Consider the following 16100-nt stretch of genomic DNA (forward strand, 5'->3'; position numbering starts at 1 on the left):
TATGTATCTTTGAAGCGTTTTCTGCTTAGATTCATGATCTCTTCAGACATTTGTACAGCTATTAAGAACCTAAATAGTTTTAAGAAGATGAAGCTTGCTTCTGTCATTACATATCACAGCCAACTTGATTAGCATCAAACCAATAAAAAACTTCATAAATCCCAACTGGAATATAAAGTCACTGTAGTATTCCTTGCTGCCTTCAAATCTTCAAATGGGTTGGTCTTTTTCAAAGTACAGATCTTAAAGTTGGAAGAATTCAACACTTGGACATTAAGCTCCTTAGGATTATCAAACCAAACTATCTCACCCTGCTGTACCAATTTGACTGGGTCTACCTATATCAACTTCGGCTTGTCTGTCAGAATCAGCTGCATCTTTTTGTTGTAAAGTTTCCGAATTTTCTTAACTAATGAAACCATCACAATGAACTCCCCTGATCTAGAAATTTCTCCCATTTAGAGTCACAGTTAATGGTGGGGCTAACTTTGGAGCCAGCATACTCCTAACATTATCCCAGTCAACTCCCTTGAAGAAAGGATGACTCTAGAGAGAAGCATACCCTTCAGGGCCAGAAGCCAATCTTTTAGATGGGTCCATATCCAGCAAACAATCAATAAGGTGCCATGCTTCAGAAGAAAAATATTCAGGAAATTTGAAATTTCTATCCATGATCCTTTGGAATGTGAGCCACTCACTGCCATCTTTAAAAGGTAATATGTCAGACAGCATCTGATACAACGCGCAACCCAGTGCCCATAGATCGTTTCCAATTGTTGGAGGTGCATGCTTAAGGACCTCTGGTGGAACGCAGGCAGCTGTACCAACAAATGTGCAGGTCTTCTCGTTTGAAGTAGTCGGAATAATTGAAATTGAGGTGTTTTCCATTGATTTGAAGAAGTATATTCTCTTTGCATCTCGGTGTATCAGTCCTACTTTGTGAAGGTATTCAAGGACATCCACAATCTCTGCAATATAGAAACGTGCTTCATCCTCTGAAAAACGAGATTTCTTAACAGCACGATTTGAATCCCATCCCAGGATAGAAAGCAACATTCCATGACAGTACTGGGTTGCATTTCACAAAGTCATTCTTGTATGTTGTAGACAGACAAAAGCACCTGGTGTTAACTGCACACAACCACAGAAAGATGTAAAAATATCAACATATAATACATTCTGGAACCTCCTCAGTACCGCCAACATGTTCAGGATACTTTTAAATTCACATCTTCCGCGCAATTCAATCTACAATTGAAACCCTTGCTGTTGTAATTTGAACTCTGAGATACACTCTGAACCTTCTCCTTCCGGGCACTATTATGCAAATCTGACATTGATGCTCTCTGCGCGCCTCAGGCAACCCAAAAACACAATAACAGAAACCGAAACATGATAATGGAAACAGAAATCTTCATATCCCCCGTTGTTTTCGAATCACGCATAAATACTAGCCCTTGAATGTCTCCTTTCACTCCATCAGCTATTAAAATCTACTTTATAATCTCCCTTTCCAGCTGTCGTTGTGATTCTGGTGATTTTGCTAATGTATATGGCCATCTGAAGCGCCACATCTCAATCCGGGTGTCAATAATAGTGGCGACCTTGTGGCAATCAAACCCTCATAAAAGCCACTTGACACTTGGCATTAATCGCTGCATTTCATAAGAGAACTTACATGCCTTCAATATATTCATTAATAATGCAACAACGTGCTTAATAACATTTACGCCATTTTCATTTATATCAGTTATTTTAAAAGCCCGTGTGCCTTGAAGAAACGGCTGCAATGCATTTCGCATAAGCCATGAAAGAGGATTTGCTTGATTTTTTAAGGTAGCAGGGTGTGACTTAAATCACAGATAAATCCCTTTTCTAGCAAAAGCTTGGCTCGCAAATTCTCAAACGATACCATTCGTCCTTCAAGAATTCATTTACTAAACTCTTCTTCTACATTGCTACCATTCGGACCATTGTGATGACAAATACAGGGGCTATGGTTGTTGAGAAAAGTTCTGGCCTCATACCACGTTACCAATGCACAATAATTATAAAATCAACACCAGAAGAGTTCGGCCTCTAATATCTCGTTTTCTGGCTGAAAAGTTCATGTTTCATAGAATGCATAGATGAACTTTAATATATGTTACTCAATGGCTGGGAAGAAACAAATCTCTTACACCGATTCCAAACAGAATTCTCGGTGTCCCTTTTTTCTTCTGCCAGCAATAACACAATGCTGCCTATCTGTAACACCGGCACAAACTTGCTGAGCCCACACTTCGATAATGGTGGAGGGATAATTTGAAAGTTCCACATCAACTCCAGGAAATGCGCTCCTTATCATTCCCTTTAACTAGAATCAATAGGCTGACCCTTCCATCGTACATTTCTAAAATCTTGACAAAACTCACATGAATGATTTCTAACCCTTTAAAGTAGCTTTTTCATTCCTCCACCAGCAGAACTTGGGTAGTAAATCATAACACTGTGATCATATCCATGAACTGTTTTTTCATAAAAGGCTTCATAATTCACTTTTCATGGACTTGAACAAAATCCCTTGCTCCACAAAATAGTCCAACTCTTGATAGAGGTAATCCCCGTTTACAAGTGCATACTTGGAGTGGGAATGCCAAAATTTTGAAGGCGCTCATATACCTTTCGATTATCATGGAGAGGATGTTAAGATCTAAGCTCATTCAGAAGGAAAGGCTTTCACAGAGTAGCATAAGCTTCAACTTTCTCAAAAGGATAGCTGGTTTAATAAAAACAATCACAAATTGACCACTTCATCGTTGCTTCTTCAAGAATGATGATGTCTCCAAATATTATGATCTCAAATTCACCAAATTCCCTCAGCCGATCCAGGATGTACTTCTTGGCAGCAGAAGAAACCTTCTTTTCCATTACGCATACTCCAACTATGATTATGGAGGAGAAATCACCGACATTCATCTCCATATTTCTCAATTCCCAAGATTTGAAACAACAACTTGATTCCTATGTTGTTTATGTAGCTGGTATGAAGGAATGTTACTGTGCGATGCTCTTTGGCCACCGTGAGGAACTACACCATCAAATGCCTTGCGAGAATCGACAACCAACCCTAATAGCTCTTCAGATTGCTCTGGCCATTTTGCAAAATCCATAGATCAGAGTATCATATGCAACAACACCAGAGTTATATTCTTTAGTCAACCTTAGACCTTTAAGCACATCAACCTCATCCACAGCAGTTGCAGTCAGTGTACAACAGACATGCTATGATTCAGGCCTCCACTGAAAACTCAATCAAATCCCCAGTTTCGTAGCACGCTACGAAACCACTCAAACAGGTAGCGCTGTGAAACTGCTAAACAGAATTCAGGCGCTGCGAAAACACCCTGACTTTAAGCTAGACTAAAAAAAATTTTGACAACAGCATTTTCAGTGATAACATACCCTATGTGAGATGTAGCCTCTACAAGCTTATCCAAGTTCGTTTTAATTCTAGTAGATTTAGACCTTGTGATTTTTGTTGTGTCTTCTTTAATGACGATCTATCTCTTTTCTTATTCTTTTTGGATCTTTCTTCTTTTGGAAGACTCTGATGGCTGATCCATGTGAGCTTTGCCTCTTTGTTTCTTCAAGGATCTTCTGATTTCTGCAATTGAGGGATCCTTAGTCTGCAGCTCTGTAGGCTATTCTTCTATAACTATTACTTCATTTATCAAACAAGGGTTATTTAGGGCCTTTGATGTCAGTCTGTATTTGTTCTGTTCCCTAGTATGCCTCCTCCTAGTTTCGACAGCTAGTTTTAGCTCTTCCTTCTTGTTTTTATTGCTTCTTGTATACCCTTCTTCCTTCAATATTTCCTCTTGTTGTTTTTCATGTGCTTCCAGAATTTCAGGAAACACCTGCGCATTAGATTTCTCTTCAGCTACAAGTTTTCTTCTCCTAGTTCTCATGTAAACCTTAGGAAAAGGTCTAATAGGAGGAACCATTTTTGAAGTTTCAACTTTTTGGGCAGAAGAGCTTTCTCCTTGCTCCTTTTACTTTTCAAGTTTAGTAGTTGAAGGCTTCTTTTTGTTGCTTTTGGCACCTCTGCTCACACCTTCCCTTCTTGTATTTCTTTTGGAGTTTCCCTCGACTGATGTAGTTGTTGTGCTCTTTGTCTAAACCCATGTTGAAGAAGGCTTATCAGTTTCTTGGGGTTTTGGTGCAGGTTGGCCTGCTCTGTAAAACAAGAAATGGGCCCAAGTCTGGTTCCTCTTTTTCAATTCTTCTTCAACCAGAACCTTAATAATTGCCTAATGATACAGGCTTTACTCTGATGCTTCTTGATGTGTTTGAATCCTGGCTACCATTTTGTTCAGGCTCTTGAATATAAAATAAGAGAGATTAAGAGACCTCATACCTACAAGATGAATTGGAAACCTCATATGGTACAGAAAAGATATTGTATATCTTCTCTCACAAGTGAGGAAGACCTTAACTAGCTTGACTATTTCTTTCCATTCCTTCTTTAGGTAACTGCTGGGAATTCCTTTAACCCAGTTGGGATCTTGGTATTCATCTCTGGTAAAAGAATTGAGATCTATTCCTGTGATAAGTTGTCTGTTGACCCACTTTTCTCCTTCCTGGGGAAGGTTAAAAGCCTCTGCAATAGATTGTTCTGAAACCTGCAACTAAAAACCAAAAATGATAGCTTCTTGTCCATTGAAAGTTTGAGAAAATTAACGGGCTACTCCTTGATGTGAATCTCCTAACCTCGTGCAGAGTGGATACCAGCTTGCCTGAATGAACAACCTTCTTACCTTTAGATTAGCTTGGACTAACTTAGCTGCTTGTGCTTCAATTCTCTTGAGCTTTCCACCTTTCCTAGACTTTGGTGCCATAGAATATCTTCTTGATAATTATGAAGAATAGGTGTCAAAGTGTTTGAATCCTTACCCAACAGTTGTTGCAACTATATTGAGTTAGGTTGCCTGGAAATCTGGGACATGTTCTTTATCTCCTAAATCAGTATCTCCTTAGCTGCTCTTCAGAAATTTGAAATGGTGACACTTCTTTCAGTTTCGAATATTTGAGATGAAGCCATGGTTCAATATCCCGTGCATATAATCCTTCCTGATTACACAAGATTTCATGTCATGATAAACAACATATTGTTGTAATGATGAAGTCGAGTTTCCTTGGAGAGTCTAGTTGATCTTCTACAGGTGGTTGTATGAGAATCTTTCAAATCTGGCAATTTTCTTGCATTAATTTCGACTGGCCGGAAATTTCGGTAGCGTAATATGTAGAACCAAAAGAAATACAATCGGAATTTAAATATCTGGCTGAGACTGACACTGCATACACATTATAAATTTTGGGAAACCTAAGATATTTAAGATGGGTGGGGTAGAAAATCACTGGCTATGGCTATGGCTAAAACCTAGCAAACATGATCAACCAAAATGATTAATGAATACCACTTGACTTAACTTGGAGTTTGTGACCTATCCAAACATGAAATATCATGATTTGGATTAGATATTTCGCTGTCATGACACATGGACAATCAGAAACGGTTGTGTTTTCGAATTTATTTGTAAAAATGGGAAACGCTACCAGAAATTTTGATAGTATCGATTTTTTTCTTAAAGAAAACAAGAAATAAAACAATAACTAAAAGGCTATTTGAAAAACAGGGGAGACTATATGAACGAGAAAATGGGGCGCTACTAGAAATTCTAGTAGCACATGATTTTTTTTTAAATTTACAAAATTATTCCTAAAAATAAAAATTTCAAAACCTACTCATGACTTAGCCTAGAACTGTGCTAACATGTGGAAGCCCAACGGTCACACATGGAATATGAAAAATCACTACAAAGTTCTAAAGTCATGTATAAGATCAAAGGTCATATAGGAATTCAAAAAGTCATAGTAGGATATCAAGAGTTAGGACGGAGGTCAAGAATCACATGAGAGGTGGAGAGTCACCTCATTTGTTATAAATACACTTTCATAAACCAAGATATGGGACTTTTGGGACTTTTCACCTTTGCTTCTCTAGCTTGGCATAGGACAGAACATCTATCTTTGGAGGAGCAAGTGCTGACTTAATGTTGCACTATTAGGGCTATGGCGGTACCATTGTAATTGTGTATATTAGGAATTTCACTTTAAATATGAAGCTCTTATATATGGTGCACTTTCATGCATATGTCATGAATAATTGTAAGACTATTCTCTCACTATTTGTGTTGTGTGCTTATGTTAACACATGCTAATGAAAATTAACTATTTCATTGGCTTAGGTATGCATCTGATTGAATGCGCATTGTTACTTGATTTTATGATCATTGTTATCTTGTGAACTATTTTTTAGGTTAACTAACGATTATTTCCATGCTCTTGTGTGTCTCTTTTACAATAGTACTATTATGTTACTTCTAGAGGCTCAATATCCATTTTCCTTTCAGTGAAAGTACCTTATATACATTGCAATTGCATGCCTCAAAGTGTCAACTTACTTTCTTGCTTCAAATATTGTTTGTATAATCTCTTATGTTGATAATTACAGCCAAGGACAATTCCTAAGAATAACGACATCCAACCTTATTTCCTAGTTGGGGCTCCTACTCCAAACTGTGTGAGGTCTAGTTGGGACTTTATACTAGGGATACCCCCTTATGTTGGTAGACTTTCAACATTGTCAACATGCACGAGGCCCCCTCAAGAGTGGTCTTATGCCTATTTCCTCTATAGTCACACCAAGGTCATGAATGTATTTTCTTTAATCAGAATCTCATCACAATTATTTCTCCCTCATCCATGTGGTCTCATGTGACTCTTCGTTAGTCACTCATGAGGGTTTCTGTGGTTTTATTAAACAAGGTCATACATGAAATCCTATACAACCTACCTACACTAGAAATATTGAATTGACAAAGGAATTCTTATGATGACTAACCTATCTATCCTCACTTGAAGAAAGGGCCTTTTGGCTAACCAGAATGGCCAAAATGATCATTAGGCTCCATAGCAATCTCCATGTCAATAAGTACAAATGAGATGGGAATGTGGGCCCCGTTGCCCTTATATGCGCCATTTTTTATGCACTTCTAAAGGCCCATATGGGAGCCCATGTTATCCTTTTCCAAGAACCATAAGTGGAATTGGGATTGGGACATCTTCATATACACCATGGTACTCTCATTTTAGTCCATCAGAATTTGCATTGTTTCACATTCAAAGTACCCACCAAGTGTGTATTTATATGTTTTTGGATGCATATCCTTTAAAAGTTTTTTAGTATGCATATTTCTTTCTAAAGATGTATTTCAATTAGATTATTGGATTAATTTGCAGGTAGTTGGAAGCTTTCACAATGAACGTAGTCCCTTGGTGTGATAATCGATAGTTAAGGGATCTTTCTTCATTAAGAATGGTAGGTTTCCCCATAAACATGGAATACTATAACATCATTTCTATGCAATTAACCATAAGGTCCACCATATAAACCATGTTTATTTTTACCTTCCACTCGCACTTTGTAAACATTCATGTTAGTTAGTAGAGATTTTACTTGCATGAATTACCCCATTTATTAGTCCCCAAAACATTGTTGGTATCAATGACATAGTTCTTATGCCTGAGATCCATTCCATTTGCATAACTTGAGGATCAATCTCATCTCTCTCTTATTTATTTTCCTACTTACCATCCTCCTCTTGGGCTACATTTCTTTCCAGATCATGATGAATGCACCACCATATTCCACACTTGGCCTACCATCCATCCACGTTGCATTATACCATATATGTTATCACCTATGTTTCACCATTCTCACACTGAGATTAGCTAATAGAAATCCCACCCTCTCCATATACCCACATGCATCATTGAATAGGTCACCATACTCTTGGGGAGCCCATCTCTGTGTTTGTATATCCAAAACCACTTTTAAATTCTTTTGGTGAGTTTCCAAATATTTTTTATTGAAAAGGATTCTCACCCATATTTTTTTGTCACTTACCTTGTGAAAGGACCTAGTCACCATTGGTTGGAGCTTGGCTTTCACTCATCATACACTCACATAATTTATCACCATTTGTTCATTCATCCACTATGATAGTCAGAACATACGTATATCTCCTGTGGATATCCTACTGACCCCAGGGGAATACACCACAACACTCTTGTTTTGACTACTGCCACTTGCATTACAACTCCAACCTTGGGTAGGTTTTTTGTATCCCTCATATATACTGGAAACCCTCATTATAATTCCTTTAACCCTTCATGTTACAATACCTATTTCAAATTTATATGGATTTCACAAAATCATGTTTTGGTTGGTTGATTCTTTTTTTTTGTCGTCATCAACATCCATCTTCTAGAAATGGAGTAGTACCTTGATTTCTCACAACGTTTTTGGGACAGACTTGGGTGGAATGATGGAAACCATCATTTCCCATTGATTTTACCAATCCCCTCACGTTCGACACCAACAAAAAAATTTCACATCAGGGTTGAATTGCACTTCATGTTCATTGCAATTCTCTCATGTAGTCAAAGATCCATGTATCCAAGAACACCTCTTGTAGGAGTTCTTTATATATGATACATGGGGGAACACACTTCAACCTATATGTCAGAGACACCAATGAGGGAAAAAATAGTTATATTCTACAAGTAGCAACATGATAGCCACTTCAGGACTGAATTTATAGGATTTTCCTATGTATTTCTAATATTTCGGTCACATTAATCATAACAAGCATGGGATATTACCATTTCATATCAACACTTTTGCACTAGTATTTCTTTAGAGAATGGTTTTCCTTAATTTCTCAGTCCAGGTCACTTCCCCTAATCATATCCACAACATATTTCTCTCTCTCAAGAAGTAAGTAAGAGTCATCAATATAGCGTCATAATGTGATTTATTTTATGTATATTCTTACTCCTAGCCTCACATGTTAGGGGGGGAATGTTATTATGAAAAAATGGTACACTCACTTGTACATAGTAGAAGACATGCAAAGCTAGTAAGAAGTATGTACAAAGGATATATTTTTAGTTGGAAACATTATGTAATGGAAATATTAGAAACTCCTCCTAAGGTTGAATTATAAAATCAACCCTCGTAGGTACTCCAGAAATAGTTATTCACTACCTTGCAACTTTTTCTTCCATAGTTGTGAGGGTCACTAGAAGCATAGTCAACAGCCAAGGACGTGAAATTAATTGAAAAACACTCAAGCGCTTGACTTGATGGGTTGGCCATTTGATCCTTGAGACCTAGGAATCCTTAATGGAAAGAGTATGGTAGCTCTAATCTCATTTATGCTGCAAACAACCTCATTCGTGAGACAAAGGATGGAAGGAGTGATAAAAATTTCTATAAATACAAGAGCATGGAGAGCACAAAAAAAGAAGAATTTTTGCATTGGTATGCTACTAAAATTGCTCCAAAGTAGTCAAGAATACCATTGTGAAGAGAATTCCACCATTTGAGAGAGTTTTATTTGATTTTTAAAAAGAGAAATATCTTTCAAAAGAGATTGAGAAGGAGAAATCCTCGTTGAGAGCTATTGAGCAGCATTACTCAATCAGCTCTCATCAAGTGTCTTTGATATTCATTTGTAACTGTTAAAATTTGAAACTAGGGCCAAATTCCACATTAGATATCTCATTTGATGGAGATGATGATTTCATTGAATTCCTCTCTTCTAGAGGACCAAAATCGACCTAAATATCATCAAATTTGGACAAGAAGAAACTTGTTTTTGAATTTATGCGCACACATGTGTAAATTACCAAAGTCAGCCAAATGTTCATGTAGGCTCATGAAGCCCAAGAGACACGTCACTTAACCCTCAATGACTTTTATAAATACAACTGACCTCCCACCTCTTTTGGCATCATCATCAATCACACATTATTCTCTCTCCTTCTCCCATTGGTTTGTACAACTATTGGAAATCCTCTTTCTCTCACATGTCTAGCAAGGAGGACGAATTTCAGAAAAATGTACAGGACAAAAAATTTTAGGAGTTGACTGACTCTGGGAAACCATTTACCAGGCACTATTTAACCAAGTTTTTCTATGATTTAGGAGGGTTTGACTATGTTTTACTAGGCCACATTGATTGGCACAGAAATCAAGATTTTCTTAGCTATTTGACTTGCATTGATCACATGCCTATTTGACCATAGGGTTAACTTTAGATTGACAAAGTTTGGCTGCATAGTTTATGACTCTTTTGGTCTGATTTTGACCATTACTAGAAGCCAAGTTTGAAATGCTTTGACCAAGCTTCAAAAGGGAAGTTTTTCTATTGCGTTGACCATCCTTGAATTTCTGGTTAGGGCTGAATTTGACTGCAGTTGATCGTAGATTTGATAGGGATATTTTGAATTTGATTCGGCAAGTAAAATTTTAATTTTTGTACCCTCTCTCTCTGTTGAACATTTGTCAAAGATAATAATAAGAATTTTTTATCAAATGGTTTTCCCCACATTAGGGTTTTTCCCTAGCATCTGTGAAATCTAGTGTCCTTTTGTCTTGGCTTATCTTCTGAATTTCATTTTATGTTCTATCTATAATTTTTATCAATGTAATTTATGGTTAATGTGATTTCTATTGGAAACTTAAATTGGAAATTGTGATTGGGCTACTAAAGGAACAATAAAGTAATTGTTCTAAGTATATAACATACCATTGTTATCCAAATTTAACATGGTATTATGTTATGAAACAAGCTCAAGAAAAGATAGAAAAGATAGATCAATGCCTTATAATTCAGCCTCTTCGAGGGGCCAACCTCCTTTACATTACATAAATGAACAATTCCTAGATGATACAAATGAAAAGACCTCCTTTCTATATATAGGAGTCTAAGGGGTCATAACATAATCAGAGCCGACATAACAATAATAATGTAAGGGCACAATAATAACAATAGTGGGCTTCTATGGGGCACAATAGTAACAATATGGGCACTACATGGGTACATCAATATAATAAGTGGGTTTCACTAATAACTATAAGGGGTTACACTAGTAGTATAGGGGCCTAACATGCCCCTCTCCTTCAAAAAGTGTTGTCCTCAATGCTTGAGTAGTTCTTGATTCTTCTGTATAAAATTATTGTCCTCCCATGTGGAATTTTCAGTAGGTAAGTTCTTCCACTTGATGAGATACTCTGAAATTGATTGATTTCGTAGCTGTCAGGTTCTTGTTTCTATGACTGCTCTAGGTTCCAATATGATTTTTCCTTCCTCTTTAATTTCTGGCAATATTGTTTGAATTGGGATCTTTTGCAACTTTTGAATAAGTGTCCATACTTCTTCATCCTTCTTCCATTCATCCCTTGCTTCGTTTATCCAATCTGGTTGGATAATAGAAATAGCACAAAACAATGCTTCCACATCCTCATCCTTGAAGAGTCTTCCCATTCGGTAAGGTCACCTTTTTTTAAGTGCATGTAGTATTGCCAACATTTCCTTCTCATAAATAACTTGCTTGAGATGTAGCAATAAAAATACCCAATCACCTACATCAAAACATTTTTCACTATGATGTTGATCTACCTGTTGTTTCGTTTGATTTTGCACTGAAGTGGCGTTATCCTTTAAAAGTTGGAGAACTTGTTGTTGATCCTCGATGTGATCTTTCACTACTTGAACCTTTTTCTTCTTGATATGTCCTTCTATCTCTAGAGTTTGAGGAGTGGTAATTTCTTCCAATCCTTTACAAGATATGGTCGGATTCATTTCTTGATGCTCGATGTGATCTTTCACTTCTTAAACATTTTTCTTCTTGATATGTCCTTCTATCTTGATAGTTTGTGGAGTGGTAATTTCGGACAATGAATTACAAGATATGGTTGGATTCATTTCTTCTTTCTCGATGTGATCTTTCACTTCTTGCACCTTTTTCTTCTTGATATGTCCTTCTATCTTGAGAGTTTGAGGAGTGGTAATTCTTGCCAATGCTTTACAAGATATGGTTTGATTCATTTCTTCTTTCTCTAGGGTGGGGTCTTGGCATATATCTTCTTCTTTTGATGTTTCTTGATCCTTTTGTTCCTCCTCTTCATATTCTATGTAAAATAATTTTTTCTCAGCACACTTATGACCTTTAGTGAATTTTCTATCACAATTGTAACAAAGCCCTTTTTCTCTTTTTTCTTCCAATTGTTGTGGTGTAACCCTTGTAGGTTTTGGAAGGCTAGGAGAAACAACACTTCCATATTTATAGTTGAGAGGGGTACGCTTCCTGGTTTCCATAATTTTTCTTTCCACTATGTCACAAAGCCCTTTTACTCTTTCCAATTGTTGTGGTGTTGCTCTAAAGAAGGTGTTGCTCTTTGTATCCTCATAATGTGCTATCATTTCCTCCGTGAAAATTGACCACATAACAAGTTGTTTACGAGAACAAAGCCCTTCATACCATAAAAATTGATCTGGTTCTAAATATGAAGATGCAATACATACCTTTTGTAACAGTTGTACACCATGTAGATCAAAATATTGTTCCATCTGAAGTATCCAATTTATCGGATCCTTTCCATCAAACTTCCTCATCTTTCTTTCTCTTTATTTTAGGAGCTCGACCTTGAAACGACTGTAACTCTGTACTTTCCAATCATCTAGATCTGAATTTGTGACCTGCTGTAGCCCGCTGTGTCCTCTTTCTAATGCCACAAGTCTGACCCAAATTGGATTCTCCAAGGAAGAGTTATGCGAAATCTCCCACAGTGACTTGATTATAGACTAGTTCAGTAGAGCAAACTTGTACGACTTGCCACGAGTCACTGTTTCGACCTTTGAATCTGAAACATGCATACGAGAAACTAAAGTCCGTCCTCCTTCTATACCTTCTTACGAAATTTCAATCCGGTCCCCAGAGAGAAAGTTATGACGATTTTGCCCAGGTCACCTATTTTAAATGTAATTCAGGAGTCTGCAGAAATATCAACTTCCTCAGATCATATCTCCCCAAATATCACGCAACAACCTCTGAAATTCATACCCAAGGTTCAGCACGATTTCTTATCAAATGGGTTTTTTTTGCGACTTCTGAAACATCCCAGAAAAAAATTTATAGCGAAAATTCCACGATGACCTGTTTGGAGCAGCGAAACCCTAGAATCCAAAGTTCTAATACGAAATGTTATGAAACCAGCTCAAGAAAAGATAGAAAAGATAGATCAACGCCTTAGAATTCAGCCTCTTCGAGGGGGAAACCTCCTTTACATTACATTAATGAACAATTCTTGGATGATACAAATGAAAAGACCTCCTTTCTATACATAGGAGTCTAAGGGGTCATAACATAATCAGAGCCGACATAACAATAATAATGTAAGGGCACAATAATAACAATAGTGGGCTTCTATGGGGCACAATAGTAACAATATGGGCACTACATGGGTACATCAATATAATAAGTGGGTTGCACTAATAACTATAAGGGGTTACACTAGTAGTATAAGGGCCTAACATATTAGAGCATAGGTGAAGACAAAGCCCAAGCAAGAGAGAGAAAATCAATTACTAAGGGAGCTCTACTAGATACGATTATTGGACTAGCCTCAATGGCTACTACATCTTACTTCAAATTTAAGGTTAAGCTCAAGCATAAATATAACTATCATGCATGGAATATGAATTTAGATTTGAATTTGGAAGAGCATGTTGCCATGGACTATGTGCAGGTAAGAGTGGTGGAACATCCTTCAAATGCATCTATTGCTGCAAACTCGAAGTACAAGAAAGGAGAGGTAAAAGCAATGAGAATTATCATAAACTCCATTCAAAATCATGTGGCTGCCTATATTTTTCATTTGGGAACATCTAAGGAGATGCATGATAAGATGGTTCAGATGTTCAAAGTAAACAATGTAAATCAAATCCTCTTTCTGAAGAACAAGTTGAAGGACATCAAGATGGATAAAGGGGATTCTATCCAACCCTATTTTGTGATAATAAAACAAATCAAGAATGACCTAATATATATTGGAGAAGTTATTGTTGACAGAGATCTCACTCTCATTGCACTTGGAGGCCTTTCAAGAGCATCATATGTGTTTAACACCATCATTATCAACAATGACATGATTCCTAGTTTCAATGAATTATTGGCTAGATGCACTCAAGAAGAGACGAGGATGATGGAGAGAAACAAGCCTTCAAATGTAAACGAGCCCACTTCTTTCTCCACTCATTCTAAGAGGAAAAATAATGCTAGTCCAAGAAGACAGGGTCAAGGATTCAAGTTGGGATTCAAAGAAGGAATAAAAGGAAGGTGCTACAATTGTAACAAGTTCGACCACTATGCTAGAGATTTTCCTCACAAGAAGGATTATCCAAAGGATGAAGACAACAACAAAAAAAAATTCAAAGGCAATGGAAATCAAGGGAACAATAGGTTCAACAATAAAGGAAAGAGGAATCCTCCCGCTACTTGATAAGGAAACAATTGACCTCCCAAAAGGACATGAAATTCCAGGTATGAGGAAAGTAATGTTGTAGAAAAACAAAAGGATTTTTATCTTATTTCCACTCTATCTACTACCTCTCTTATGTATAATTTCAATCATTGGTTGATTGATAGTGGAGCCTCAAGACACTTCACTAGGTACAAATATTCCCTCTCAAATTTGATTCAAAATAAGACTAATTTGGAGATCATACTTGGAGATAATGCCACCTACCCTATGAAAGGGATAGGTACTGTTACACAAAATTTTGTCGTTGTCCCTGTACTCCCCATTACTTGATCCTGGAGGACCTCTATAGTGAACCCCACATGCTTTTCCTTCATGAACAAACTCCCATTGTGTCCCTCTTCATGGGCAAATAAATTACAATTTGGACCATTTTCCCTTAAACTTCTATTTTGCCCAGTTTACAAGACCAGTGCTAATGGCCTTTGTCTCCCCCACGATGATGTGTAGAGATTAGCACTACTCCTCGCATCGACGGGAGTGACTGAGCTGTGTTTCAGTCACGCTGGTCCTGTTATGAAAGTTTTTTTAAATTAGAGCCGAAGCTTCCAGCTCTAGAAGCTCCGTAACGGAAGTCTGGTAAATGGTTTGGCCGGATGGGGTCGAGGATGACATTTTGAGCTCCTTTCCCCTATAATGTTGGAACTACCTCAAGGGATAAGTCCTTCTCCCATGAAAATAGGATCCATCTCCCATCCATATTTCCTATATAAACCTCCCTTCTTCCCAAGCACAAACTAGGGAGAGTGTTATAGTTGCAGAGTTTTTGGTTGAGTGTTGATGCTATTTTGGTTTGGAGTAGACAAGCAAGCTATTACTAGTTGTAGCTATCTAGTTATGTGAGGGATAATTGTGTTTTGTTTTGGAGTGAAGCCTAAAGGGAAGAGATTTAAAACTATTGTTGTTTTAAGCCATCATGGAATGTTAGCAGAAGTGTGTGGGAACCTCGTCTTGTCAAAGGAAGACTACGACGTCAAGACGAATGGTTGTAATCTCTCTTTGATTTTAATATATGCAACAATCGATTGATTTCGTACATGTTTTGTAATATTACATATTCATGGTTTAATGTTTCTTGACTTGTTAAGTAGGTTGAATTGTAATTTTTCTATTATTATGTTTGTGTGTTGTTGTTGTTTACTTGTTTCAGGAGCTTGAAGAGGGAAGCGAGAGATTGATGGAGTGAGCAAGCGAGGACATCATCAAGCAGGATAAGCGACCAAGAGGTAGGCTCACTTGATTCATTCTAACCTAAGGAAACCTTTCATAGAATGTATCTGTTGTGGCTAGACCCATTATCAGGATAGAGGAATTCATTCATGTCCACACTTATAATTCTACTTCACCACAAATTGGCGTCTCCATTGGGGATCCAAATCCTTTTGTTTGTCTTTGATTTCATGATTTCATGAGAACGTTTCTAGTTTCACGTTTTCCCTTTGGTTTTGTTTCTTTTCTCTTGGTTACTGCTCTAAGTCTAAAATTCATAAAGAAGATCAGGTCCCTATTTTGAATTTTTTTTCCTTAGTTACCTTAGTTAGTGCACTTCATCCGCTAACAGTCGCGCCGACCAATGCGCGTCACTGAGAAACAATCGCTCTGACCA

At 37.3% G+C, this 16100-nt stretch overlaps 1 pseudogene; it reads right to left on the reverse strand.

The window, feature by feature from the left end:
* Positions 1-441: 441 nt before the first annotated feature.
* Positions 442-1056, reverse strand: LOC149168788 (3-phosphoinositide-dependent protein kinase 2 pseudogene; annotated as a pseudogene).
* Positions 1057-16100: the final 15044 nt, after the last annotated feature.

The sequence above is a fragment of the Pinus tabuliformis genome, chromosome 4_2, assembly GCF_031772625.1.
Source record: "Pinus tabuliformis cultivar Carrire ecotype Pingquan chromosome 4_2, CPIR1, whole genome shotgun sequence".
In the NCBI taxonomy this organism is placed as follows: Eukaryota; Viridiplantae; Streptophyta; class Pinopsida; order Pinales; family Pinaceae; genus Pinus; species Pinus tabuliformis.